This window comes from Dermacentor variabilis, chromosome 1, assembly GCF_050947875.1.
Source record: "Dermacentor variabilis isolate Ectoservices chromosome 1, ASM5094787v1, whole genome shotgun sequence".
Classification (NCBI taxonomy): domain Eukaryota; kingdom Metazoa; phylum Arthropoda; class Arachnida; order Ixodida; family Ixodidae; genus Dermacentor; species Dermacentor variabilis.
In genome coordinates this window covers 157,304,326-157,331,138 of record NC_134568.1, presented here as the reverse complement: position 1 = coordinate 157,331,138, position 26,813 = coordinate 157,304,326, and the positions used below count along the sequence as shown (strand labels likewise).

At 46.7% G+C, this 26,813-nt stretch overlaps 1 protein-coding gene across 2 annotated transcripts in view; it reads left to right on the top strand.

Annotated features, from left to right (window-relative positions):
- Positions 1–26,813, top strand: part of LOC142587313 (tachykinin-like peptides receptor 99D) — an 837,205-nt gene that overhangs the window by 461,764 nt on the left and 348,628 nt on the right. For both annotated transcript variants that reach the window (XM_075698214.1, XM_075698220.1), the window contains one exon: positions 2,947–3,099. The gene's annotated coding sequence lies outside the window, so the exon portion shown is untranslated. The remainder of the gene's footprint in view (positions 1–2,946; positions 3,100–26,813) is intronic.

Genomic DNA, 26,813 nt, shown 5'->3' with positions numbered 1-26,813 from the left:
GTAAAGCTTTGGGTGTAGCGGATATTTAATATTTACTTCAACGTATTCTCACTTTCTGCCTATCTAACTCTCTGCATTTACTTTTCTGCCAGACTTCTTGTTCGCGCTCGGCCGCACATTTACCGCAATTGGCTCCCACTGGCAAGGCTGCAGGCGTATAAAAGTATCGGAGAAAATGCTTTATTGAAAACTGAAAATACATAGAGAAAGATTTCTCGCTCTTTCGTTCCACTAATACAAAATGGGTCACTGCTGTTTTTGGTGGCAAGAACGAAGAGGGAAGCGTATCGTTACTTGTCTTGCAAGAAGCCACAGCTTCGATAAGAAATGTACATAGGTTTCGGGTTCTCAGAGTTGTTCCTACAATGCAGGCTCCGCCATAAGATAAGTCAGCACTTCTTTATTAATGAATTTTCTTCCGGTGCCTAAGCAAACATCTTGCAGCACGCATTGTGTGTACTGGCGCTCTGGTGAACGGTCTCCGGAGCAGCTAAGCCAAACAGTAGAGAGTTTTAGAATAGGGGCCCCAAACGTTTTGGGGCCCCAAAGAAATAGCGCCGAAGCCACTGCGCATGCGCAAGACGCAAACTGCCTTTGGGTTTTGCGTTGGGAACGCTATTTCACCGATTTAGCGGGAGCCCAAATAGCGGCCCCAAAAGTTTTGCGTCGGCAAACATGGCGGCACCCATCGAAGCGACGGCTCTAACCTAGCACCAAACTGGGTTCGATTCGCGGTAACGCGTGAAGTTCGCAAGCTAGGAGAAGTGACTGTGCTTATCGCTTTCTCTCAACTAGCGTGTGTTATGAAGATTGACTCATTAGACGCCGCTTATTTTGAATTCGATTGTGGATTTTATGGCTCGTAGGCCTAACACGGCTAAGCTTGGCTGGTGAAGGCTAGTAAAATTGGTTTGCTCAAAACTAAGCGCAACTAATTGTTTGCTGCTTGCAGAATAACCTCTAAATTGTAATTAAAGGCGAATACACGAAAGCCAAAATTATTATTACTATCATAAAATGGTATATTTTGTTTAATTATTTCTAATAGCTTTTCTTTGACGCCGTACAGTGGCGCTGTCAGCGCAAGACGCTATCCGCAAACGTAAAACCCTATTCTAAAACTCTTCACTCCTACGTGCCCCAACGCTAACACCCGCAAAGCTGTTTGGGGCCCCAAACTATTGGGGCCCCTATTCTAAAACTCCCTAGTGTCTGCAAATTAAGTTGTCTCTCTTTTCATTAACGCTCTGCCCTACCTATGCGGCAGCTTGTGGTGTTTTATTTGATGCTTGTTTGTTTTCGTGTGTTCACGTTTATGCTGGAACTTGTGCCAGAAATTTTGAAGCCACTGTGCACTCGGCTGAAGCTACATGGGCAGTAATTGATCCTGAGCCGCCTTTGACTCTCGAAAGCTGTTCCGTCAGAACTTTATTTGCCAGAAGTATTTAGCATAGCATGATGCGCGATATGTCGCAGTTTTATGCTGCCCTTGGGAGCCAGATGCCAGCGCGCCACCCCTCAGGGGATGCATTTTTCATGAACCAAAAGTTACAATCAAAGCACTACTTCCTATTACCCGAAGATATACGTGTAGTGGCACTGAAAAACAACCGACTTCTCAGGCGTAGCCGTGGTTATGCGAAGGTTTCTCGTGCACGAACCTGTGGGCGGCGTTATGGTGATTTTTTTATGCACTAAATAAAATTTTAAAAAAACATGACGGTTCCCGGAAATTTAAATTTGGCGCACGACCCCTCACTACGTCCGTTTGGACTTTGTGCCTACGTGAGGTATCTCTTCTCAGTAAAAGAAACGCATTTATGTATTTTGTAAATCTCTCGTAGAGGTGTGATGTCAGTGATATGTGCATACTGAGGACTAAATTGCAAAAGTCATAGAAAAGGTTTGCTTTGATCTCAAGTAAAGGACGTTTATTCCAGGTATTGTAATTTTTTTTTAGATCGTACAGACTTCTTAAAAATCGCCTGTGTGTGATAGCATAATTTCACCTGGGTTACTCAATTTAGCGAGAAACCGAAATGCATGGTCGACTAATTAACATGTTCCAACATAAGTTCACTAATTAAATTATTTATTAACTACCTTACCGAACATATTCAAATGTACGAATTGTAGCCGGAGAGCTCGAAATTCGTACCCACTTCGAAGGAATTTTTTGGATGACACTAAATTAGAGATAATATTTCCAGAAGTTGGCGACGAAATGCATTGGCGTTCCAGTTACAATTTTGCTTCAATGCATAAAATAAGTTTTTTTTAAAGGAAGTTGTACAACAGTGCATTTGCACCGCAGGAGTGATGGCGCATATGTCGAATCCCGTGCCATCATCAGTAATTCAGCTCAAGGACTACAAACACGCTATCTGCCGTAGGCGATTTTTAAAAGATTTCTGTATAGGGCAAAAACGAAATCTCCCGTATATCCAGGAATATAGGTGGGACAAAACTGTTTATTATTATTATTGTTGTTTAGAGCAACGCGTTCGCAGGGAACTGTCGATAGCGTATCGTTCATTCTGTCGAATGCCTCCCCTTTGTCTTTGACCGTTCATACGAAAGCATAACATTTCGCTTTGACTATATAGCGGAAGCTAATGTTTTAACAGCCACAACAAATGCTGACAGGTTTTCTTGAAAAAAAAAACAAAACAAACAAGCATGCCATGGAGGATATTTGAAGCGTACTCTAACACGCGCCTCGATATTTTTAGCGCTCATGAGGGCATCATTAAAACATTTCCAACTTCCCATCGAGAAGGGCGTCCGAAATCATCTGATGCGCAATCATAGAGTGCCGCCTAATGACTCACAGAAAGACCGTTTCCCTTGGGAGAACTATACCGCTCTGTTTAATTGCTTTGCCTGTCTGGAGAGACCGTTGTTAATGCATTTTCTTTCTTTCTTCCTTCTTTCTTTTATTTTCAGTCGTACGTTTGTGAGAGGCCCGGACCACACCGGAGCGACACCTTATCGACACTTTGGCGAGCGACACCCTATCCGGCATCCGTACGTCGTGGCCTCAGGTGCAGCAAGCTTTGAAGGAAGCCTGTAGCTGTGCTCCGCGGCCAGTCGGCAAAAGTAAGTGGCGTATAGCGGCGGCGCACCGGCACTGCAGCTATGAGCACGCCTGGAGGAACGGCGCGTGTTGGACGCCGCCTTGGCCTTCAGGCTTGCTCTTCTGCGGCGGCAGTACGAGCCCCTTAAACAGGGCTTCCCGAGTTCTGCCAATCTGGGAGCTTTTATAAAAAGTAAAAATAAGAAAGAAGAAGTAACGAGCCATTTCACTCTTTGAAGGTGGATGACCAGCGAAGTTGTATAGCGAACGACAAAGCGGCGACACAGAATTTTGAACAAAGGTACGAACACATTTATTGTCTTGATGGGCGGTCATCATGACGAAAGGCACGCACGCACATTTATTTTTATACATTCACGTTCATTTGTGCTACACATTCGCCATACACATTCCTTATATACATTCGTCTTTTCAATTCGCGATATACCGAGGCAAAGGATTTGAGAGCGAAGTCTCCGCACCGACTGGCAGTCGGCCAGTGCAGTCAGCGCCTTCGCAGAGGGAGGGGCAGTATGGGAACGCTGGCATGACGAGCGCCATCGGAGCCAGCTGTGGAAGAAGACAACGACGGCGAACGCGCGAGCAGTGGCACGAGCCATTGCTGATGATGATAGTGTTTGCTCGCACACATGAAAATTTCACGGAAGCCTAGCCATAAACAGCTTCGCTGTGAAACATTGTATCCTGGTACCACGCAATCGGATTTCTGTATGATTTATTCTTTGTGTTTGTTCGTCTAGATGGCAGTTTTGAGCAAAGTGAACAAGGTAGGCTATATACCATCTAAGTAAGGAATGGAGGAGAATTAATTAGAAGAAAGGCAAAGAGGGTGACCTGAGCTTGTTAGCTCTGTTCTGCTACTCTGCACAAGGGAAAAAGGAAAGGGGACATAAAACTGTGATGAAAGATGATGATGAGGACGGGAAGCAGCCATGCGTATACACGATACCAACTTATCACAGTGCTTTCCTTAAGGCCTAGGGTCTCGTCATGTGCTCGGCAAATAGTTCAAAACCGCTCTTGTAGCAGTTGTTACTGCTGTGTGGTCACACAGTGTGCCAACATATAATTTAAGCGAAGCTTTCTTTGCCTCTTCCCCCGACTTTCCGCGCGCTGTGATGGCCTTGCCGCATGTGCCGCTGGGTTTCTGGCTACACCACCACATGGCACTCGCCTCCGCGCATACCAGTCTGCGCCGCCGCGGGCCGGGATGTGTAGTTTATGCGAGTGGCACGTGCTGTGCTTCCTTTCCTATGCGACAAAAATGCAAGTGCTCGGCTGTGGAGGTCGCGTGCTGGGCTGTGATAGTGTAAACATTACAATCGTCCATAACCTGAAGAGAACGCTTGAAGGTGATGCCTCAACAGCGTGCTGGTCGCGTATCCAGAAGGAGCACGTAAACGCGCACCAGAAGAAATGGCTCCCAAGCATGCACTCAGCGTCGAGGAAACCCGGGCCCGAAAGAAGCATTGTCCAGCCTTCGCTACGCAGCAAAACGTGGTGCAGACTTCAAATGCAAGGCAAATGTATATATAGAATGTATACATACAATTTTATAATTAATAATTGAATGACGCACAGCACCTTAATTTAATTAAAGTCTAACACTTCTGCCACGATGCGATGTGCCACGTGAGCCGTTGATAATGCTCAACTCTCAGAAATTATGGCCGGGACCCGGGGGCGTTCCTGGCCGAGATGCGGGACAAGTACGTGGGTCCGCAACTCAAGACACCGCGGCCGGCCGAACGCGCACGCAGACGCAGACTTTACGTTCGCTGAGGGGTGGGCTGCCGGCCGCCTTCAAGCTGCGGACGAACTCGGCGCCGGTTCCGGACAGGGTGACCAACAAGCTCCTGCGCAACCTGGACGTGGCCGCAGTAGAGCAGCTTACTAAGAACATGAGCGGATGCTGCAAGACAGGCGCCATCCCGGAAGAGTGGAAGACGTCCACGATCGTCTTGATACCCAACCCAGGCAAACCGCTATATGTGGGCAAGCTCAGGCAGATTTCACTCGCATCATGCGTCGGTAAACTGATGGAGCACGTGGTCCTCGACCGTCTCAATGAGCACGTAGAGAATGGGGACGAATTCCCCGACTCCATGTTCGATTTCAGGGCACACCTGTCCACCCAAGACGCACTCCTTCAGTTAAACACGCAGGTGATGCAACCCGAAAGTCCGGCGGACGCTCGCCGATTCCGGTGCCTCCTGGGCCTCGACCTGCAAAAGGCCTTCGACAATGTCGCCCACGCAGCGATGCCCGAGGACCTGACCCAACTGGGAGTCGGAAACCAAGCATACCAATACGTCGGAAACTTTCTCACCAAACGGAAATGCCGGATCAAAGTCGGCCAACATGAAACTGACGTTATAGAGCTGGGAAGCCGGGGCACGCTGCACGGATAAGTCATCTCCCCTTTTCTCTTTAACGCGGCGATACGCGGGCTCCCAGACCTGTTGTTCTCTATCCCCGGGTTTCACCACAACCTCTACGCTGACGACGTGACATTGCGGGCGGCGGTGAATTATCCACGAACGCTTCAAGAGATCATGCAATGCGGCATCGAAGTCGTACAAGCTTATGCAGAGTCAAGGGGCCTGACGTGCTCACCGGAAACATCCGAATGCCTCCTGATCAAGCCCGGCATAAGTAGCTGTCCCGGGGGAATACCATGGGGGAGGCGCTTCCTTGAACTTAGGGTCGGAGGACTTACCATCCCGGAGCGCCCCAGTATCAAGATACTGGGGCTAGACTTTGAGAACACGCTGCGCTGCGGGCTCATGTTACAGAAACTCCAGAGGGCGACCAACTACAGACTGCAACTCATTCATCATCATCATCAGCCTGGTTACACCCACTGCAGGGCAAAGGCCTCTCCCATACTTTTCCAATTACCCCTGCATGTACTAATTGTGGCCATGTTGTCTCTGCAAACTTCTTAATCTCATCCGCCCACCTAACTTTCTGCCGCCCCCTGCAACGCTTCCCTTCCCTTGGAAAATAGTCAGTAACCATTAATGACCATCGGTTATCTTTCCTCCTCATTACATCTTCTGCCCATGCCTATTTCTTTTTCTTGATTTCAACTAAGGTGTCATTAACTCGTGTTTCTTCCCTCACCCAATCTGCTCTTTTCTTATCCCTTAACGTTACACCCATCATTCTTCTTTCCATAGCTCGTTGCGTCGTCCACAATTTAAGTAGAACCCTTTTCGTAAGCCTCCAGGTTTCTGCCCCGTACGTGAGTACTGGTAAGACACAGCTGTTAAACACTTTTCTCTTGAGGGATAATGGCAACCTGCTGTTCATGATCTGAGAATGCCTGCGAAACGCACCCCAGCCCATTGTTATTCTTCTCATTATTTCTGTCTCATGATCCGGATCCGCGGTCACTACCTGCCCTACGTAGATGTGTTCCCTTACCACTTCCAGTGCCTCGCTACCTATAGTAAACTACTGTTCTCTTCCGAGACTGTTAAACATTACTTTCGTTTTCTGCAGATTAATTTTTAGACCCACCCTTCTGCTTTGTCTATCCAGGTCAGTGAGCATGCATTGCAATTGATCCCCTGAGTTACTAAGCAAGGCAATATCATCAGCGAATCGGAAGTTACTAAGGTATTCTCTATTAATTCTTATCCCCAATTCTTTCCAATCCAGGTCTCTGAATACCTCCTGTAAACACGCTGCGAATAACACTAGAGAGATCATATCTCCCTGCCTGACGCCTTTCTTTATTGGTATTTTGTTGCTTTCTTTATGTAGCACTACGATGGCTGTGGAGCCGCTATAGATATATTTCAGTATTTTTACATACGGCTCGTCTACACCCTGATTCCGTAATGGCTCCATGACTGCTGAGATTTCGACTGAATCAAACGCTTTCTCGTAATCAATGAAAGCTATATATAAGGGTTGGTTATATTCCGCACATTTCTCTATCATCTGACTGATAGTGTGAATATGGTCTATTGTTGAGTAGCCTTTAGGAAATCCTGCCTAGTCCTTTGGTTGACAGAAGTCTAAGGTGTTCCTGATTCTATTTGCAATTACCTTAGTAAATACTTTGTAGGCAACGGACAGTAAGCTGATCGGTCTATAATTTTTCAAGTTCATTCGCCGGGTGGCTAATCGGCACCCCGGCATGGAGGAGGGCGACCTGCTTCGACTTGTGCAGGCATACATAACCAGCAGAACCATGTACTCGACACCATATGTCAAACTTGCAGCCACAGACTTAGCTAAATTAAACACAATGATCAGAAGAGCCACAAAGGCAGCCCTGGGCATTCCGGACCACGCGGCCTCCGCAAGGCTAGAGGCCTTAGGCATGCACAACACGATCGAGGTGCTCTTAGGCGCTCACCACACAGCCCAAGTCCATTGTCTCTCGCTAACTCCAGTGGGCCGCAATGTCCCCCGGAGGCTCAGTCTAGAGGCCATCCCCTAGGTTACAGAGTACGTGACGATTCCGCAAAAGGTCAGGGTGCATATTTATGCCCCTCCTCAACCCCGCAACATGAAGCCCGAGTTCCATCAGGGCCGCCTGCAGGCCCGTAGTGAAGCCATTTGGCGACGCTATGGCTCGCAAGATGGAGTGGTTTACACGGACGCAGCCAGACACCCTCGCGGCGACCTCATAACCGCGGTGGTAGCGAATCACAACGGACGATTGATTGAAGACATAACCATCACGGCTGGCCGAGTGTTGCAAGCAGAAGAAACCGTGATTGCCATGGCCATGCATGCGGATGCGACTACCGTCATCAGCGATAGCAAGCAGGCCATCAGCAATTTCGTCGGCTGTAGAATTTCCCAACAAGCGTACCGTGTTCTCACGCGGCTCCCCTAAGCGGCTGGAAAACCCTCGTGTGGACCCTCGCTCACGCGGCTGTGCCCGGCTAGCGTCGGCTCGCAGTTTGACTCGAGATCTCGTGCGCCGAGCCTCGTCCACGGATGCGGACGGCTTGAACAAGGAGGAGAGACACGAGGAACCACGGAGGAAGGAAACTCAGGAGAGGCCCTGACGTCACTCTTTGCGAAGCTAAAGTGAAGCCGGAAGTTGGCGTTGCTCATGGCGTTGCTCCGGCTGTCGGGCCAGCTCTCCTCTTTTGTTTACATTTCTCGCGAAACCACGCCGCGCTGCGCGCAACCGTGGTGCTCGGACGCGCGCGCTCCGCAGCAATACTAAACAATCGTTAGCACGTTAGCATGATTCCGCCAAAGAGGGCAATATTTCCCGCGGATATTCCTTCGTCCGTTGCCATTGCCGTGGTGCGGTACATTGCGTACAGCGTTGCATGCGCGTTCATTTCACGAACTTTAGTCCCTCGTGTCCCACCTGGCCACAGCAAAATCCGGGAGAGCACGTTCCAGCTAACGCAGCGCAACAGAACACGGAGACCAACACGAACCTGCCCGCACGGCGCCTTTGCCACGGTACGAAACCTACGGAGCAACACGTGTGAGCGCGTAGAACCAAAACAAAGCCTCCATTGTGGCCCGAAAGGCGTGGCCGCTACGGCAAAGAAATAAAAATTTAGCAAAAAGGAGGAGAACCTACTACGTCATTTCCTCCACACTTTTCTCCTAGCGCGCGGAGGGGGTAGGGCCTCTCCTCAGTTTCCTTCCTCCATGCGAGGAACCCTTCGAGACTTAGCACGAAATAGCCTATAGGCATCGCTTGAGGCATCGCACGCTCCCACCACCGGCCAAGCAGCTCTGTAAAACTCAAGCGTTTAGGCGACTCCAAGCAAATACGTACCCACACCCAAAGTACATTAACAAAATCATAGGGTGCAAAAAATCGACCTATGTAGGCTCTGTTGACAAACAGGGACATTCACACACATAATGTGGGAATGCACCTCCCATTTTCTCATCCCCCGGTCAGCAGCGAGACTGACATGGACCGCCTGGCTCAGGTCCGGGGACGTCCACAGACAGCTTGAACTGATGGACTGGCGGAGAAGGCCAAGCAGGCCCAGGGCCTTACTTGAGCCCGATCGCTCAGCCACCTGCCCCTTTCCCCACTCCCCTTTCAAAACGTTTATCACGGCCACCACCACCACCGCAACAACAACGCCTCAAGCAATCACGTCTCCCGGTGTGTTCGGCGGACTACGCAAACAAATAGCAGTGGTGCACGCAAGGTAACGTTTAGCATCAACTTACAACTCACTTCTTGGACTAAACGTTGAACAAATTAAACGTTCGCCGTTAACAAGCAATCAGCATAAAGAGGTTCGCTTACATCGATTCACACAGTGCGTGGGATCCACAATTTCTTGTTCTGACATTGTTTGCCTTGCAATGCCAGTCAGCGTAGAAGCCAGCGTTTTAGAGCGCAGCTCTTTGGCGTCCGTTCCTGGGTTTCGCGTCGGCGTCGGCGTCGTCGTCGGCCTCGTAACCAGCTCCGCCCCCCTTTCATCCCCCCAGCGCTAGCAGCGACCGACTGATACCGCTGGATGCCGCTGACGCCGCTAGAGAGTCAAGATAACGTGACTGCATAGAACACCCGCCGCCATGCAGAAAGAGGAGGAAAGGGTCCCCCCCCCCCCTGTTCTTGTGTGGCGGATAGCTGGGGTTGACTCACTATCGCCGTCAGCGGCATCAGTCAGTCGCTGCTATCTCTTCCCTCCTCCCTTTATCGTGTTGTCCGCTTGCTGCGCGCGCTTCTGCCCCCATCGTTTGCCGCTGGGTGTACACGCCGCCCCCCTCCGCTTCCGCTTACTGCTGGTTGCTCTCGACGGCGGCGATGAGCCTCCGCTTCGGCGGCGCGAACTGCAGGGTCTTCTCGGCGGCGGCGATGAGCTTCTGCTTCAGCCTCGCTTACTGCTGGTTGCTCTCGACGGCGGCGATGAGCCTCCGCTTCGGCGGCGCGAACGGCAGGGTCTTCTCGGCGGCGGCGCTTAGCCTCTGCTTCCCCCACGGCTGTGACAACCTCGCGAGGCACTTGTATAGATCTCGTCTTTGAGAATCAAGCATTGGTGTACCAAGTCGAACATATATCAGTCTATTTCTCCGACCACAAAGCTTCCTTCATGACTGTCAAGAACTGTTAGTGGAGTCTTTGTTAAAGGAATACGTGTGAAAAATAAAAAAAAATTATGTGATAGCGCATACATGTGTTGCTCGATTTCTTTGCCTCAATCTATCCAAAAGGTGAAACAGCTTATTTGCTGCGCTCAAATTTCGCATTAGGAAGTAACGTAATCGTCGGTAATTTTTCTTTTCTTGTTTCTTTTCTTTTTTTGCAGTGGCACGTAGTGAGGGCAGTTCCAAAGCAGTTCTTGCATAAACTCAAGTAATTGTCAGTGTTTACAGTCCATGCCAATATGATGGACATGGCGTCTACTCAAGACGACGCCCAGGCTAACCCGGTGAAGCATAGTTGCTTCGCTTCGCTTGACTTTAATTTGGAGGCGAAAAGTCTTGCCAGAGTCTATTCCCCGCGTGCGCATGTAACAATGGACTGGTTTAGAAGCTGCTGTAGAAGCTCGCATGAGCCAATTCAACAAAGAGCTTACTTCGCAGAAGCAAGGAACAGTGTTTCTTGCTTCTGCACCAGTTAGCTCGTTCTATTGAAGCCACAGGTGCCCATTGGAAGGTTCCGCTGCGCAAGATTGAGTACCTGGATGGCGTCTAATGCTAACACAGAATTCTTAGCCTCTCCTTGCAATGGCTGATTTTGCGTTGGAAAGTACTGTACAATTACGCGGTGTCAGGCAGGAGACAAAACGTACAGCTTCCCGTATCTCAACAAGTTCTGCGGCTGTTGAAGACGACTTGTGGTCCCGCTTAAATTGGTGGGAGGTGCCCAGCTGAGGGACCACTAAGGTGGCAGTCGAAGCGCGCGAAGTTACGAATCTGTGTGTATATATGTGCAGATCGCCACCGTACAAGACAGACAGACGTCTGCTTCAAGGCTGCACTGTCAATCTTGATGTAAGCTTTGCTTTTTCTTAAGCCAGAGCCTTGCAGAATGAGGGCGAATTCGGACACCACCCTTGACAGGCACACTCGGCTTTCGCGAAGCGCTGAGAGTACGCGACTCAAACGCGGGCGCAGATTCAGCCGAGGGCTGCGTCACGTCCCCCCGCTGAATTTGTTGGTACCCCCACGACCCCCTCTGAATTGTTGGGCCCACAGTTTCGTATAGCACTGCGTCTGTGATACACTAACCATACTGAATGCAATGGCTTCCCTTGCTGACTGTCTTTAACGAGACGAAATATGGCTGCTTGCCAAGACAAGAACAGCACGCAAACAATTGTCCCAATTTATATCGCTAAAGGGAATTCTATTTCTGGAGTGTTAAGTTCATAGCCTTATAACGAAGTTCAAATAACGCGCCCTTTGTATACTTAGACGGAACGCTTTTCATTACGTATAGATATTAATTCGAAGAAGCTATTTATCTAGCTGGCTGTGGTAACAAATAGCTAAGTTTTGTTTTCTTGCCGTATCTATGCGAGATATTATTCCGGAACGTATATCCCTTATTGAATGCAAGGTAACATCTTACAAGCAGTTTTACTGCCTCTTTTCACAAAAGTCGCTGATAACGTTTAAAGCTGTTCAACAAATTGTTTCATTCCGCGTACAATCACAAATTATTATTTCTTTTCGTGCTCAATTTTTCGCTCAATAATTATTCAATCTACTCGTCAATTACTGTAGACCGCAGTCAACCACCTACAGTTTGACTGTGCGGCTCAAAATTTCCAACAACGTTCACAACGGACCATTCGCGCATTTCAAGAGCGCGTTGTAACCAATCCTAACTTTCCCCTAAATGTGTATTGGAGGTATTTAATTATGAATGAAATAATTGCACTCTTCGCACCTGGAATATATGACGTAGGTATTTGTTCCGGTAACGTAATTTAAACACTTTAAATCGACCAATATATTAAAGCGAGGAAAGCGCGCTTCAATATATACGCGGCTGAGGAGACGACAGTGTGGAAAAGCATGTGTTTTGCTGATAATTTAATCTAGAATGCAGAACCGACAGATAGTATGCATATAAGAGCAGGCAAGCTTCTCTGCCTTTGCGGAAAAAAGAAGCAGAAAGATAGATGCAGTGGTGGTCGGAATCCAGGAGTGCAGATTTTTGGGCTAGTTGCTTTGTTGCATCAATTGAAGTCATAGAGCTGGATTGACAGGGACATGAAAGGCGGCAGGATTTTGAACTAGTGGTCCCTGTCAATCCAGCGCTATGACTTCAATTGATGGTCGGAACCTGACAGCACAAAGGTTGGGTTAGCTCAAGCACCCAGCCTTAAGCACCCAGCCAAATGAGGTCGTGCTTAAGCACACCGAATCACCCAATTTACGACGTCTGTGGATGCGTTATTCGCTGAGTTCTGGTGTCCTTTTTCAATGTGTAAGCATTCTTAGGCGACTCACCCAGGAAATGTGTCCGTAGGTTTGTCTGTCCGTCCGTTAAGCGTAACACGATGCGCTTTATAAAGAAAAATTTAGCTCCAATCCACGCTTTGAAGGGGGTTGGCCAGCGAAGTTGTGGTATCACATGATCCGTTAAAACAATGAGACGTAGCCTTGACCGATTGAGCAATGCACTGCGTGATATTATTCACAGCAAGACAATTAAATGGGCACGACGCCGTTTTGCATATTGACGTTGGTGTTCCTTTAGTCGCTCATCGTATGTATTCGCGCTGCTGTTCAGGCGTCCTAACTGCACGTGGCTTGCTTTGGGCAGGAACCTCTGCGTCCTGCCTAGCCTGAGCACGACGCCGTTGTGCATATTGACGTTGCTGTTCCCGTCACCGCTCATTTTTTCCACGCTGCCTTTCGGGAGTCCTAACTATGTGTTGCCTTCCCATAGCGCTATCAGAACTCAAATTAAATCAGTTGCTAGCCGGGTTCTTCTTTTACATAGGAAAGTGTAGTGACGTAATTCCCTGCTTCGTATGCTACCGTTGCCGCTTCCCGGCAACTGCAGCTTGTGAAATCGTAATCTTTACCGGAAAACGCATGCCACGAATGCTACTGGCTTTCCATTGTTCAAACACGCCTTATAATCTAGAATTCAGTTTAGACACTTCTTTTGTGCTTTTTTTTACTAAAACGAATACTGGGGTGGTTTTTGCATGCGTAATTCCAATAGAGATAAGCACTTCTCGCTTCAATTCATGGAATCGTTTTCTGTCGACCGTTCGGTCGACGGAGACGAAGAAATCCCGTGATCCAAGTCATAAACAGCTTCGCTATAAAAAAACAATAAATTCGAAAGGAGTAGCGTTGGCGGTGGTCAGTTTCGAAATTACGACACCACGCTGGAAAGCCGACTGTCTTACCAGCTTGACTAAACACTCACGTTTGCAGAAGGTGAATATACGAGGGACGTTCCGAAAGTAAGTTTCGTCATTTGTTTTCGCACGGTAACATTACTGCCAAAAATAATGTACAACACGGCATCATAAACTATAACACCCTGCACTATTTTTCCATAGTCGCCACCGACATTGAGCCATTTGCAGTACACACTGTAAGAAAAGTTTGCACCCTTTGAGTCGTATCTTGCCACACAACAATAAATGTCATCTGTCTTGTCCGCATTTCCTTTCTTTAACGCTGCGAGCCCCGTACTTCCCAGTAACGAACGGCATGCGCATTGTCAGCATGACATAGCATTGCCGACAGGAAAGTAGCGGGCGCGGCGTTTTCAAGAAAGGAAACGCAAGCAGGGCAGATGACAATATTATTGTTGTGTGGCAGATATACACCCTAAAGGGTGTAAACTGGGCAGTTTGAAGAAACCACCCTGCTAAATATCGGCGCCCTGCGATGCAACGCCTGAGACATGGCCTCTTCACCATACGCGATCTGTAGGCGTTCATGGACGACGGACACCACATGTCCCACATGCCCATTCATATCTGATAACAGCACGCGCATCCATTGGCAACCACGTTCTCAGCAGACGTCTGTCTGTCATTGTGACTTGTACTCGACTAACCTCGGGTACGCCGGTCTGCTGATAATCTCTCTTCTTCGGCGCTCTGCGCATGCGTCATTTCTCCTCCGCTGATGCTCCTCCCGTCTTTGAACCAGCTACGGGCGTGGAGTCTGATGGCGATTGTTTGTTTCATAGGGTGCACGAGCTTTAAAAAAAAGAATATGGAAACTCACTTTCGGAACGTTCCTCGTATCTAAATCACATGGGTTGTACGGGCGGTACAAAACAAATATCAAAAAGATTTGGTGATCGTGGATTAAAGCTATGTATAGTGCCACATCTATAGAGCCGACTCAGAGCCTTGAAGACACAAGGAAAATCACGGTTTTGCCAAAATTTAATGCCAAACACGCCACGTCCCCGATGCGTTTCGGTGGTCGCGGGATGCGCCTTCCATTGGGGCCTTCTTTCCCCGACCGAAATGCCACCGACCTCCTTATTACAGCGAAGCTGTAGATTTCTACAGTCCAAGGAAATTTTCGTGTCGATTGCGTGGTAAGCAAAAAACTCATCATACGTGGGCGGATCCCGGAGATAGTGCAATGCCGGGCCGCACCGCGGCGGAGGTGAGGCAGGCGTTAAGCACTCGCCATGCGTGGGCCGATCCCGAAGATAGTGCAATGCCGGGCCGATCCGCGGCGAAGGTGAAGCAGGCGTTAAGCACTCCCCATACGTGGGCCTATCCCGAAGATAGTGCAATGCTGGGCCGACCCGTGGAGGAGGTGCAGTTCGCCATTAAGGGGTCCACATACACAGCTTCGCGGGTGATCCTTCTTCACAAAGTGGAAGGGCACTGAGATTTTTTTATTTATGTTATTTATCTTTTTCATTTTTTATTTATTTCCTCAAAGGTCGGTTGTTGTGACATTACATGAGGGAGTGGGTTCTTAATGGCAAACAAGGATACTACAAGTTGCAATGGGATATTTTAGATGAGCCGCTAAAATGCAAGTGAGTCGATGATAGTGGTAACTTCGGTGGGCAGGCCATTCCAGTCTCGTGTTGTGTGCAGAAAAAATGATTGCTGAAAAGCCACGGTATGGGCTTGTGGGGGATATAATGCGTTAGAGTAACTGGTGCGGGCTATGCAATGTGCTCTTTTTATGTACGGGTTGTCAAAAGGCAAAGAATGGAAAAAATTACGAAAATGTGCTATTCTACAGCGCGAGGCTAGAGAAGGCTCATGCGCTACGCGTCGCGCAACACAGACAGATAAGTAGTTAATGAGTTGCTAAGGATGATAAGGTGTGATGAGTGGTTATATGGGTCGCATCACGGTTAATAATGGTTCGACGCGGATGGATAAGGTGTTGAAGAGCGATAAGGGCTTATAACGGTCGCAACAATTCTCATAGGGTTGATAATGGTCGGATCAAGTCCGATACGGTTTATAAAAACCGATAAGGGTTGATATAGATCGGGTCATGTCCTATTAGTTGGTACAGACAGATAAGTATTAATAAGAACCGTATCGATTCAGAAGAGTTGATAAGGGTTGGATCGGGTATAGTAAGGTTGGTAACAACCGATAAGGATCGAAAGGGTGGTATCGAGTCCGATAACGGTGAAAATGACCGATAAAGGTTCATAAAGGTTTATACTGATCGTATCAAACTTGATAAGGTTGTTGAAAAGGGGAGCGCAGAAGTCTTGTGGAAAAAAAAAAAAGAGACCTGGACAGGAAAGAAGCTCACTTTCTGTCCAGGTCTCCTTTTTTCCACAACGCTTGTGCGCTCCCCTTTGCAAAAATCAGGTCAAACCAAATAGCCTAACAGCTTACTATTCTAAATGATAAGATTGATAATGATACCGAGCTACATGGAGATGAGCAAGTGGCACAATGCTTACGCATACTTAGATGATTCTAGGGGAGTTTCTGCATATTTTTTTCCTATTTTAGACCTCCAAATACGATGTCTAAGAACAATTTAGCAGGCAAGATAAAAAAAGAAATCTCTCTAATATGCGTTTCTCATTCCGTACTTGCAGCTCTAAGGCAACCGGTACATGTATCGTTTACGAAAATACAGACACACGAAATATAAGGTAGCTCGGACATCGGTTGCGGATGGCTTTGCTAGACTTATTGCGGAAATATGTGCTCGAAGACTTCGCTAATAGAATCCTGCTGCCTTGCTTTTCGGTCGATATTTCTCTTATCTCGTTATTGCGACCGCTTTGAACGATGCGCGAGAACGTCCATAAGACGTGCACCTACTGCGATGCTCAGGCAGAGGTATATATAATGCTGTGTCGGATCTCCTTCCTTCCTTTTACACCGAAGCTCTCTATGGCTAGGATCCGGGATTTTATGGCATCCGCACGGAAAAACTCTCCCCTAAATACTCTCCCCTAATACGTGAGAGTGAAAGAGCCAACAACAAAAGCAAACGCATATCACCCCTCGCGTTGGAGCTCGGTTTAACGGCCACCTGTGCCTAAAACGGCGCGCCGTTGCAGCTGTGTCTGTGTGAATGTATGACGTAGTATGCGGCTGCTAAGGGGACCAAGGGGAATTTGTGCTACCATTTCGCTCCACCGTTGCTATGGGAAGGCCACGCGTGATCCGTACGGCGGAAGAGCAGCGTATCTAGGAGCGACAGCGAGAGCAGCGGTAGGAGAGAGACCGTCGACGTCTTGCCAACCCGGCGGCCCGCGATGTGGTGCGTAAGTAACGAACAAGAGCCAACGACGCGTATCGCGACACTGAGAACGCCGCAAAGGGACGTCGATTCTACGAGGGCACGCAAGGTTCCAAAGAGACTGTCTCGATCGCAACTTGGGATCAAGCTGCCGAGTACGTGGTCGCCTATGGTTCGATGACCACTTGTCGGAAATCAACGGCATACGGTCGGAAGAGCGACGGCAGAAGGCGGTGGATGTGCTGACGTGGTGCGTTCCCGGCGAGAACGTTGGAGTGTTTCGAGTCTGCAGCACGTCTAAGGAGGCGCTGATAAAGAGAAACTTGCCTCGGTTCAACACAACGCGTGCACAGAGGCTCTGCTGAAGGGTGCGGTTCCAAGTTTCTGGACGACGAATGGTTAAGTTTACCCGCATCTGCCGGCGCATCCTCCGAAGCTCAACGCCGATCGGGCCAGCTTCGCTGGTCATCCACCTCCACAGAGTGGCATGGCTTATGAATTTTATTTTTCGACTCCCTTGCGAACGGGCACTTATTGACTCGCAAAGGCTCAACCACTGGCACGCGTCGGCAAGCGAACGCTTCGCTTCGCGTCGGTCGGAGAAAGAGGGCACGCAACCACTGGACACAAGCTCTGACGTGCGCCGAAGCTTGCTCTTCGGCTGCGGCGCTCTGTTGCTGGACTATTTTGTCTTCATTCGTTAAAGTACGGCCTAAAACAGCCCGCTGTAAACTAAGCTTGAAACAATAAGTTAGTGATCTGTATTCTGTTTTAGGTATAAAAAACACGTTTGATTAATATATGTATGCCTGCCACAGCAGTTTTTTATCTTTGAAGTAACAATAGTGCACAAAATATCGACATCAGCGCTCGCGCGTCGTCTTTCTGCAAGATCGCCTTGCAAACACCTCCACGAACATGCCATATCGTATCAAAAGCTGTTGTACCAAGTCATTTTTTGGTAGCTCATTGCACAGTCAACTATGTAAGATTTAGGCGGGCAAATTATCATTGAAAAAGTCTGTGTTAGAAATATTGTCAAGTAGTGGTGACGATGAAAATGATGCAGACTCAATCACAACGATAGCGGCGAGCAAAGTCGGCGATCGTCGAAAATCACATCTGCGGATCAAGCGCGTCGGATTTCATATATCAGTCGTCGAGAGTTCCAGCGTATTCGCTGGTGCCCGCGCGGCTTCCAGAAACTACTACACACTTCGTGTCGCGTATGCAATCACATTATACAAGGTTTGTCGACAACAGACAACCGACAGAACCATCGATACCATTCGCGAAACTTCCGATACGTGCAGGCGCATCCTGCGCCGAGCGATAACGTTTAGCATTTGTTAGCCGGTGAAATACGGTCATCGGATACAGATAAAGTAGCCGTGTCAATATACTTATGCTTGTTGGTGTATGAAAGAAACGTGAAAAAGTGGGCTCTGAGCAAGTCAGCAAAAAAAATAATTGAAACAGCTGTAGCCCATACAAAAAAAAGAAAACATCTAGAAGAGCTAAAATTTACATAATTCGTAGCTTGTCTCCTCCCGATTCTTGATTCTGTCAAATCTTGCCCATGGAGGACCTCATTTATTATTCTAGGTTGTTTCGATGCATCAACACTGCATCGGGAGGTGGTGATGGTGGTGGTGAATTGTAGCAACAGGCGGGTTTAGCCTGGCAATCAAGGCCGGCAATTGCTGCGCCCGAGCGTCTCGCACAATACCGCTGAAGGGTTTCACCATATGTCCATTAAACCGGTCTCTGTTAAGAGTTCGATGAGGAGACGTGAAGTTTCTTTGCGGGCTATAACTGATCCCTCGGGAAATATAAGGTGTTGCAGGCGCTCATGCGGAAGGTCCTTGTTTTGCTGATTCTTCAGGAGAGTGTCTCTTTCATCTTGGAATTGCTGGCAGGACCACAAAAAGTGCTCAATGTCTCCTGTCTCGTTGCATGCCGTACAGTTCGGCGAATTGATTCGCCCCGTTTTAAATAACCAGGCCGGTGTATTAGCAGACCCTGTCCTGATTCGATATAGAAGTGAGGCTTCCTCTCGGTGCAATCTCTTGGTTACGCAGGGCATATGCGGTGGAAACCAAAGCGACGCAAAGTGATTTCGAATGTCAGATTTTTGCACTTGATCACTCTTTGGAGCCTTGATTTTGGGAGGATGATAGAGTGCTGCGTATGCAAGCGCATCAGCTCTTTCGTTTCCTGAGATACCAATGTGGGAGGGAATCCACTGAAACTTTACTGTGAAGCCTTTGTTGTTGAGTTCTTTCACTATGGCTAGTGATTTGCGTGGGAACTTGAGGGATGGCAAACCACGGTATACTTGTTGTAATGCGGCCTTTGAGTCCGTAAGGACGACCACATTCAGCAGAGGCAAAGTCTTTAGTTTGCGCAGAGCAGAAGCTATTGCTACGCCTTCCACAACTCTTGACGAGGCTATACAGTCCAGACGGCCAGACCACGTATATCTTAGAGAGGGAATATAGCATGCAGCTGCGCAGCGGTCTTCGTCTGCCTTGACAGAGCCATCGGGAGGTCTTCACATTGTTCACATTGAGTGTATTGGTAGAAACAATTTTCACAGTGTAAAGGCCATGTGCTATTGTAAGTGGCTTCAACATGTCAAGTTTGTCTTTCTGGACATTAATGAAATGAAATACCGTCAGATAATACGAGCTTGAGTATCGGAGGGTTTCAATAGGTGTCTTGCGTTGCCCTTTGCCAAGTCGTACTATTGAAGCGCTTAATCGAATGTATGGGGGAAGCCCATTAACATTATATATATATATATATATATATATATATATATATATATATATATATATATATATATATATATATATATATGAACGGGTGATTTTTCACAATTTATACATTTCGTCTCACCACAAAAGAAAACACCAGTTCATTGTTTTCAGCCTGCTATGATGTTTTGACCGAGAAAGACATTCAATTTGTTCTGTGAGGGACGCAGTAATTGCTGTGGCATATTATTTGATTGGACAACACTGGACACAGTAGCCAACCATTATTAAATCTCAGAAGAAAAATAATAGTACAATGCATAGGATCAGGCACATTGCATTTTATTGCATTTCCTTAATTCATGCCTTTTCTTTAATTGCACAAGATCTACTGCACTGAAATAATTTAATACTACGAGTTTATACTACGATAACTATAAATCAATCAAATGTTTATTATAGCGCCCAGGAACAGCTACAGGGCCTTCGTACTGATTCACTTAAATAACAATATGTGAGACAAAATGTACAGAAAACATGAATGTGGTAGACATAAAAAATGCGATAGAGAAACAAATAGGGAAAAAAGAAAACGAGGAAGAGTAAAAGGGAGTTAATCATACATGATTATCTGCAGATACACAAAACGCAGGAAATTAACTCTGAAGTGTGCCAATACGGGCACAGTTCTTATTATGTGTTTTGGAGTCAAGTCATATGTAGCACAGTCTTGCAACAAGGCCAGGCAAAAAATGTGGAACGCTTCCTGGTATACTGTTGCGGCACGAACAAATGCATATGATCAAGAAGCTTTGGGGAATGTATAATGTCACTGACCACCTTATACAGGAACAAAAGGTCTGATTAATTAAGTCTTGAATCTAGAGGTGCGAGTTGAGGTATACCTGAGAAGGCTCAACTGTGGTCGCCAGAATGGCAAAAGTGGTGCTTCAATGTAGATATCAATTTATCCTGGGCGCGTTCAACGAGGTCAGAATTAGATTTGCACGTTGCGCCCCCTCCTATGGAGGCGTACTGTAGTGGTGGAAGACACACAGAAGAATACAGTTACGGAAACACAACAGGTGACTGGAAATCTTGCAATATACGGCATGTAATTCCAAGAGCGTGAAGGGCATGTTGTGTATTTATCTGTGTGAAGAGAAACTTAGCATTTTGTTGAAGTACACACGAAGATCTTTCATTTCACCGCGCCTGGGCAGTGGAGCATCCCGTAGGGTGTATGAAAATTGCACATGTTTTGTTTTCCGCATATAACTTAATGTCATAGTATTGTAAGCATTTAAGAGTACATAATTGTTTCTGCACCAGTTTGAGTGAAAAAATGTCTGAATGGCGTGAACTGTCCAGCTGAGCCTTGGTGATGTAGTTGTTCTTTACGTGCGCGATAAAATTGTTGATCTGTGGCGCGATCCCATCTATTCTGGCGTTTAACGTGGCGATCTTGTTTTCGAAGGTTCCGACTGGTTTTTTCGATTGCTGATGGGACGATTTTTTCCATTGTGGCGTGAATGTTCATCATAAAGGCTTCTTGAAATTTCAGCCACTTCGCATCTACTATGGCTTCGACGTCGGCCTTGGTCAGCGTCGTTCCCGACTGTCTGTTAATGTTATCGAGCTCCTGGCATTTTTGATGCAGCTTGTCTGTGAGTTGTTGCGTTCCTTGCATTTTTGCAGGAGTCTGTCGGTGAGCTCTTGCTGTTTCTGTTGACTGCGGAGTAGCTTGTCTGTGAGGTTTTGCTGGCTTTGCGATTGGCTGTGCTGATTTTGTAGTTTGCTCTGCTGGTTCTGCTGTTTGTTTTCGAGGACCCGCATGGCTGCGCCATCGGTCGACGAGTTCAAGCTGCTCGTACCACCCGAGTCCCTCGAGCCGCTTACCACGTCGGGGTAGCTCGCGCGCTTGACGGAGCGGGAACGGGAGCGCGAGGCATTTCGCAGTATTGGCTTGGAGCTGCTGCGTCTGGGGGAGCTGCCCGCACTGATATTGCTCGAGCTGGTGGCCGAGGTGGCCAGCTCCGGGAACACATTTTGGTGCACGTTCAAGAACCCCTGCGGGCCTAAATTATCCCGGAGTCCCCCACTTCGGAGTGCCTCATAATGAAATCGGGGTTTTGGCACATAAAACTGCATATATTTTTTTATTGCTAAACCACCACGCCTCGACAGTCAGCATACTGTCATGCATGCTTCTTTTCGCAAAACTGTGGTTTCACTACAACCACCAGCCCCACTTTCCTTATTAAACCTCTTGAAAAGATTGGAAATCTCGTTTTGTGCCGCGTTATCGTTATAAAGTATACTGCGCTGCCAAGTTACCCCTTGTATGTTATCTCTCGGCTTAGAACACATCACGATCAACGTGGAATTTGTATGTACTGCTCGATCATTTTTCTTTTCAACTGCAAATTGATTCTAGAAGTACGTGTAAGGATATGTTCAGTGAATATATTATTGGGAAAAAAATGCACTGCAGGTCAAACGAATCACGAAAACAATTCCTTGTTTTGTCGACGTATACTTTCTTTATGTATTTCGCCTGGTGTCTGCGGAGAGTTTCGCTTTTCATTCCAAGATCGATCGAAAGAGTTCGAAACTGTTTCTCTCTCTCTCTCTCTTTCTTTTTGGGCGAATTCCTGATGCTATAGCTTGTCCTGGTCAATACAGACCGAGGATTTTTTTCCTAAGTCGGGGCCATGTGTTGGCTGCTAGCACCAACAAACCACAACGCCATTGAAAAAACAGGCGCGCGCACCCCACAATGTGCTTTCTTCTTACTTGAGTGTAAAAAAAAGTAAAATAAACGAGAAGCAAGAAATTGGTTCCAACCCTTCTGAATCGACCAGCGAAATATTATTTCCGAGATCCAAGGGCTGTTATTTGGCGCCACTGGAACGCGTCATTGCAGCCGGACGACTCCCGACCAGATATTGTGGTTTACTCAAGAATTTTGGCCAAATTTCAAAGCGGCGTACCGCTGAAGCGAATATATATGGCGGCAGTAGCGTGCTTTCACACATGCCGTTTCGGCTACGCGTATTTCAGCCATTTGTTTTGCCAGCCGAATGAGGGGCCAAAAAAATTTCCCATTTTTTTCTTAGCCCGCAAACAGAGACGAAATGTGTTGGCGTGTGTTGGGGCCGACAACATTGATTTACAATACGCACGCAGCTAGACGAATCACCAGGCCGTAGCCATCTGCTGTACTTACTCTCTGCCTTGGTTTCGGCGTTGCTTTCATCGCCTTATGTGCCTCTGTGCCGTCTCCTAACCGTACACAACCGCCGACGCGAAGCGTTGAAACACTGGCTCAAACGGTGACTCCAGGACGTATACGCACGCACATAAACTACTCCTTCCTCAATAAAATTTCTTTATTATTTCTTTCGAGAACGCTGATGAGTAGGCTAGCGCTGCAATGCACTGCCGCTTTGCCTTCGTCCGCTGTGAGTGTAGATCTGCTCCACGTGTAGGAAAGAACTCTGGGGAAAAAAGCGGCGTTACCACACCGGGGTTACCTGTACCCGCGGGAGATGGACAGCGGTTCTGGTCGAGGGCGACACGTGCGGTCTCTTTGCGCGACGGGAGAGCGGTCGATCGTCGCAGGCGACACTTCGTTGCATCCCCCCTACCCATGCTGTGTTGCCGAAGGAAAAAAAAAAAGCCACAGCCACTGCTGCCGGCAGGGCACCGGCAACAGGGGACAGTTACAGCAGAACGCAATCTTTGCTCGCGGTCTGCAGCCAACTATATAGACTCGGAAGAGCATCTCCTTGTGCGCGTATACGTGCTCGCGCAGTTCTGTTTGTTTGGAGGTTTGGAACAAGCGCTGCGTCGCAACGCGGCGATTGTGGAAAAGGCGCCGCTGCTTCCCCCTTTGGGCTCGTTTTCTTTCTTCTCCCCCCTCCCTACCTCCTTCTCTTTCTTTCTTTTTCCGCACTTGTGTCGAACGCGAGAATCGATTGACGTATAAGAGCTGACCGGCTTGATGTGGCTTGTTCGATGCTATGCATGCCCAAATTGGTTTTGACGTCGCCGGAAAAGAGCGAGAGAAATCACATTTTCTTCCGTGTTTCTCTGTGAGGCCTAAATTAATTTTTTTGCTTCCTTTTTCTTTCTCTCTCTCTCTCTCTCTCTCTCTCTACTTTGGACAAACCTTATAGCTGAAGTCAACCTCTCAACGGTGGTCTGCGGTTAGATAAAATGGCCCTATGATAAATAAGGATAATAAGTACTTCACAGACATTCTTTCTTTCTGTTTTCGCAGATGGGCAATGCATCATCTGCATAACAAAACATATTGATTTTCTTGTGTGTTTGAAGTACACTGGCGCAATTATACCTTGAAAGTCGGTAAAGTTAGGTCACTGTGTTTGATCACTAATACTGCTCAAATGTTTTTCAGACAGTCATCAGGTATGTAAAGAATATGGCTTGGTAACTTAATCAGATCGGTATGGGTGTACAGGCAATACACTTTGTCCATTGTGTTGACTAGAGTAATCAGAAAAGAAAAAAAAATTGTCACAATCAAAATTTACATGGGCTCGAATATTCTATGCTGCGAAGAAAAAAAATGCGCAAGTTCTCTCTATGACCAACTTCCATGCATGCAACAGCATCGTTCTAGCTTATTTTGTCTGTTCGCTCATTATTGGATCAGTAGTCCACGGCTTAATCCGTAAGCCTACATCCATTTTACTCTGTACTCAAGCTGACACAGTCAAAAATATTTGTTACGCATGTCTAGAATTTGGCCAAAGGGATGACGGTAATTATGCGATCACATTTTACTACTCTAGAAGTATCGGAGTATCGGTGGGCTAATTGGTGGCCCATTGTTGCTCAAAAATGCGGAGAACTTTTCGAGACGTGGACCAACACCGAATCACAGAAATATGAGCGCATCACCGTTCGTGTTTGTAGGATTAAGTGTTCTTCCATTTGTCAACAAGTACTCTGCCTTTAGAACAACCTTACTGCGACAGCAATTGGGCGCTCAAGTCTGGCTTCGCTGTGCATAAGCCCGTTCCGTCCGTTCGCATATTTTCTGTCACGCTGTCCTTGTCGTTGTCGTTATCGTGCAATCGTCATCCCCACGTAGCTTCCTCATCCTCACTTTCACCCTCGCATTTATGCGAAGGAAAAACAAAGCCGCTGGCTCAGGAGACCTTGACTACAGCTTACATCCTCATTTGAGAAGCAGGACTTTCGTCAACTGGTGCATATGATTGCAATCTTTGTTTAATTAGCTAAACTTGGAGTTCCCTTCAGGACTGAAATACTGAAGAAAAAAAAAACTGTAATGAATTGTTCGACTTGCCACCAAGTATGGTTTTACGAGTCCTAGAACTCAAGAATGACTAATGTTTTTCTTAACCTGCTCAAGAACTGCGTGAAAATTCAAATGGCTATGCGACGCATGATCGTCCACCTGAGCCTATAGAACGTGCAAGGCTGGCAAGGCAAGTCATTTACCGCCTTTGCTTTGTTAGTGGCACGAGCATCAAGTGACACTCTTGTTTCTTGCGCAGCCCTTCCGGTTCGCCTCCTAAAACGACCAGGGACAAAATTGAATATAAATGAAAAAGAAACAGAAAGAAAACAAAACAGTACCAAATTTCTGGTTTTCATTATATATAGGATATCAGAGCGTAAGTTTAGTTACAAGTTGAGTTACTGAAGTGTCTGGAATAATTAGAATTAATTAGAAATCACTGAGACGACCGGGGAATATATTCAAAATAAATCAGAAAAAATAGAAAAAATAGCAAAGTACAAAATTCATGGATTTCATTATAGATGTGATATCAGCGCATAAGTTTACTTGCAAGTTGAGTTACGGAAGTGTCTGGATTAATTAGAATTAATTAGAAATCACTGATTAGCACACACCAAAGCACAGAATCGTAGACTTTAGAGACCCGCCACGGGGAGCACGACTTCGGCGAAATTCCTGGAAACCCGGAACTAGAAAGCGGAAGTAATGAAGTCATTATTGATGTCACATACAAGAAGGTGGCATGATATTTAACCGGTTAATTAATGGAAATCAGTTGCATCCGAGTTCGGTTCGTACGTTGCGTTCCCCTAACGTTAACCTAATGAACAACAACGCCGAGGTGCGAGTGCGACTAAAAGACAGCTCAGTCAAAGATTGGGGTCGAATAACACTTTTCTTTATTTTTTGTTAAACGTATCTGCAGGAGAGGTAGGCAGCAAGGGCTATTTTTCTTTTCTTTTTCTGTGTATTGTCTGGACAGATTTCTTTTTTCATCACTTTCTGGAAAAGTCAGCTATTTCGGCTCTTAAGATGAAGTTTTAGCTCAGGTCCAACTCCGGTACCACCTATTAAAATACATATAAAACGCAGAAATGCTTTTCTGAAATAACTCTTGGGTCGATTTTAATGCAATGTGTTGCGTATGAAAAAGAAACTTAAATTATAGTGACTGTGTGAAGTCGTATTTTAATTTGTGGCTTCTAGTTTCCGTAAAATTTCCGTAAATTAGGGAGTTCGAAAAAAAAAGAAGCAGCGCTAAGTTTACAAATCTGTGTCACTGCACCAAAAACAGATAGTGCAATTCTTTAAATTGCATCCGTTAGAATATCCAAAACGGATAAATTTAGGGTAATTATTTACAGCTTACGTGGATTAGTTAAATGTTCACAGTGGTTTTGCACGAGTCCTATTCACAGATTAGTTATATATTTCACCCGGGTGTACCTTACATCAATTTTGTCCGCTTTAAATGTAATAATTAATGTAGTTTTCATAATTGTGATGTCGCTTTTCATTGCTGGGCCACAGTATTGTAAACTTGATAGCGTCGTTTTTCTATATTTCGCTATCTTCAACAGCTCTTATTGAAAGGCGGCCGCCTAAACGAAATTCCGCTTCCACCAGTCGCTAGGTTTGAATTCTTGAAGTGTAACAAATCTCATGAAATTCGGTTCAGTGGTTGCCGAGAAAAGCGATTTATCCTTCCTTTTAAAGAGACACTAAAGACAAATATTAGGTGAAGCTAAAGTGATAGATTTTAAGTATATTATATTTGAGATAGATCTTAAATATAAGCGTCTTGAGCATTTAACTTACTTCTTGGAAAGACCCGATTCAAGCATTTTCGCTGTTATCGGTTGTAAGTTGCATCCTGCTTCCCTGTATACGTGCATCGTTGTATACAGAGCGGTGCGAGTGGGCGTTAAGGCGTTTCATTTGGATAGCGTTTGATAATTCGCAGGCTCTAACAACTGTAAAAAAAAAATTATGCGGATACCACGCACTGTGGTAATCAATT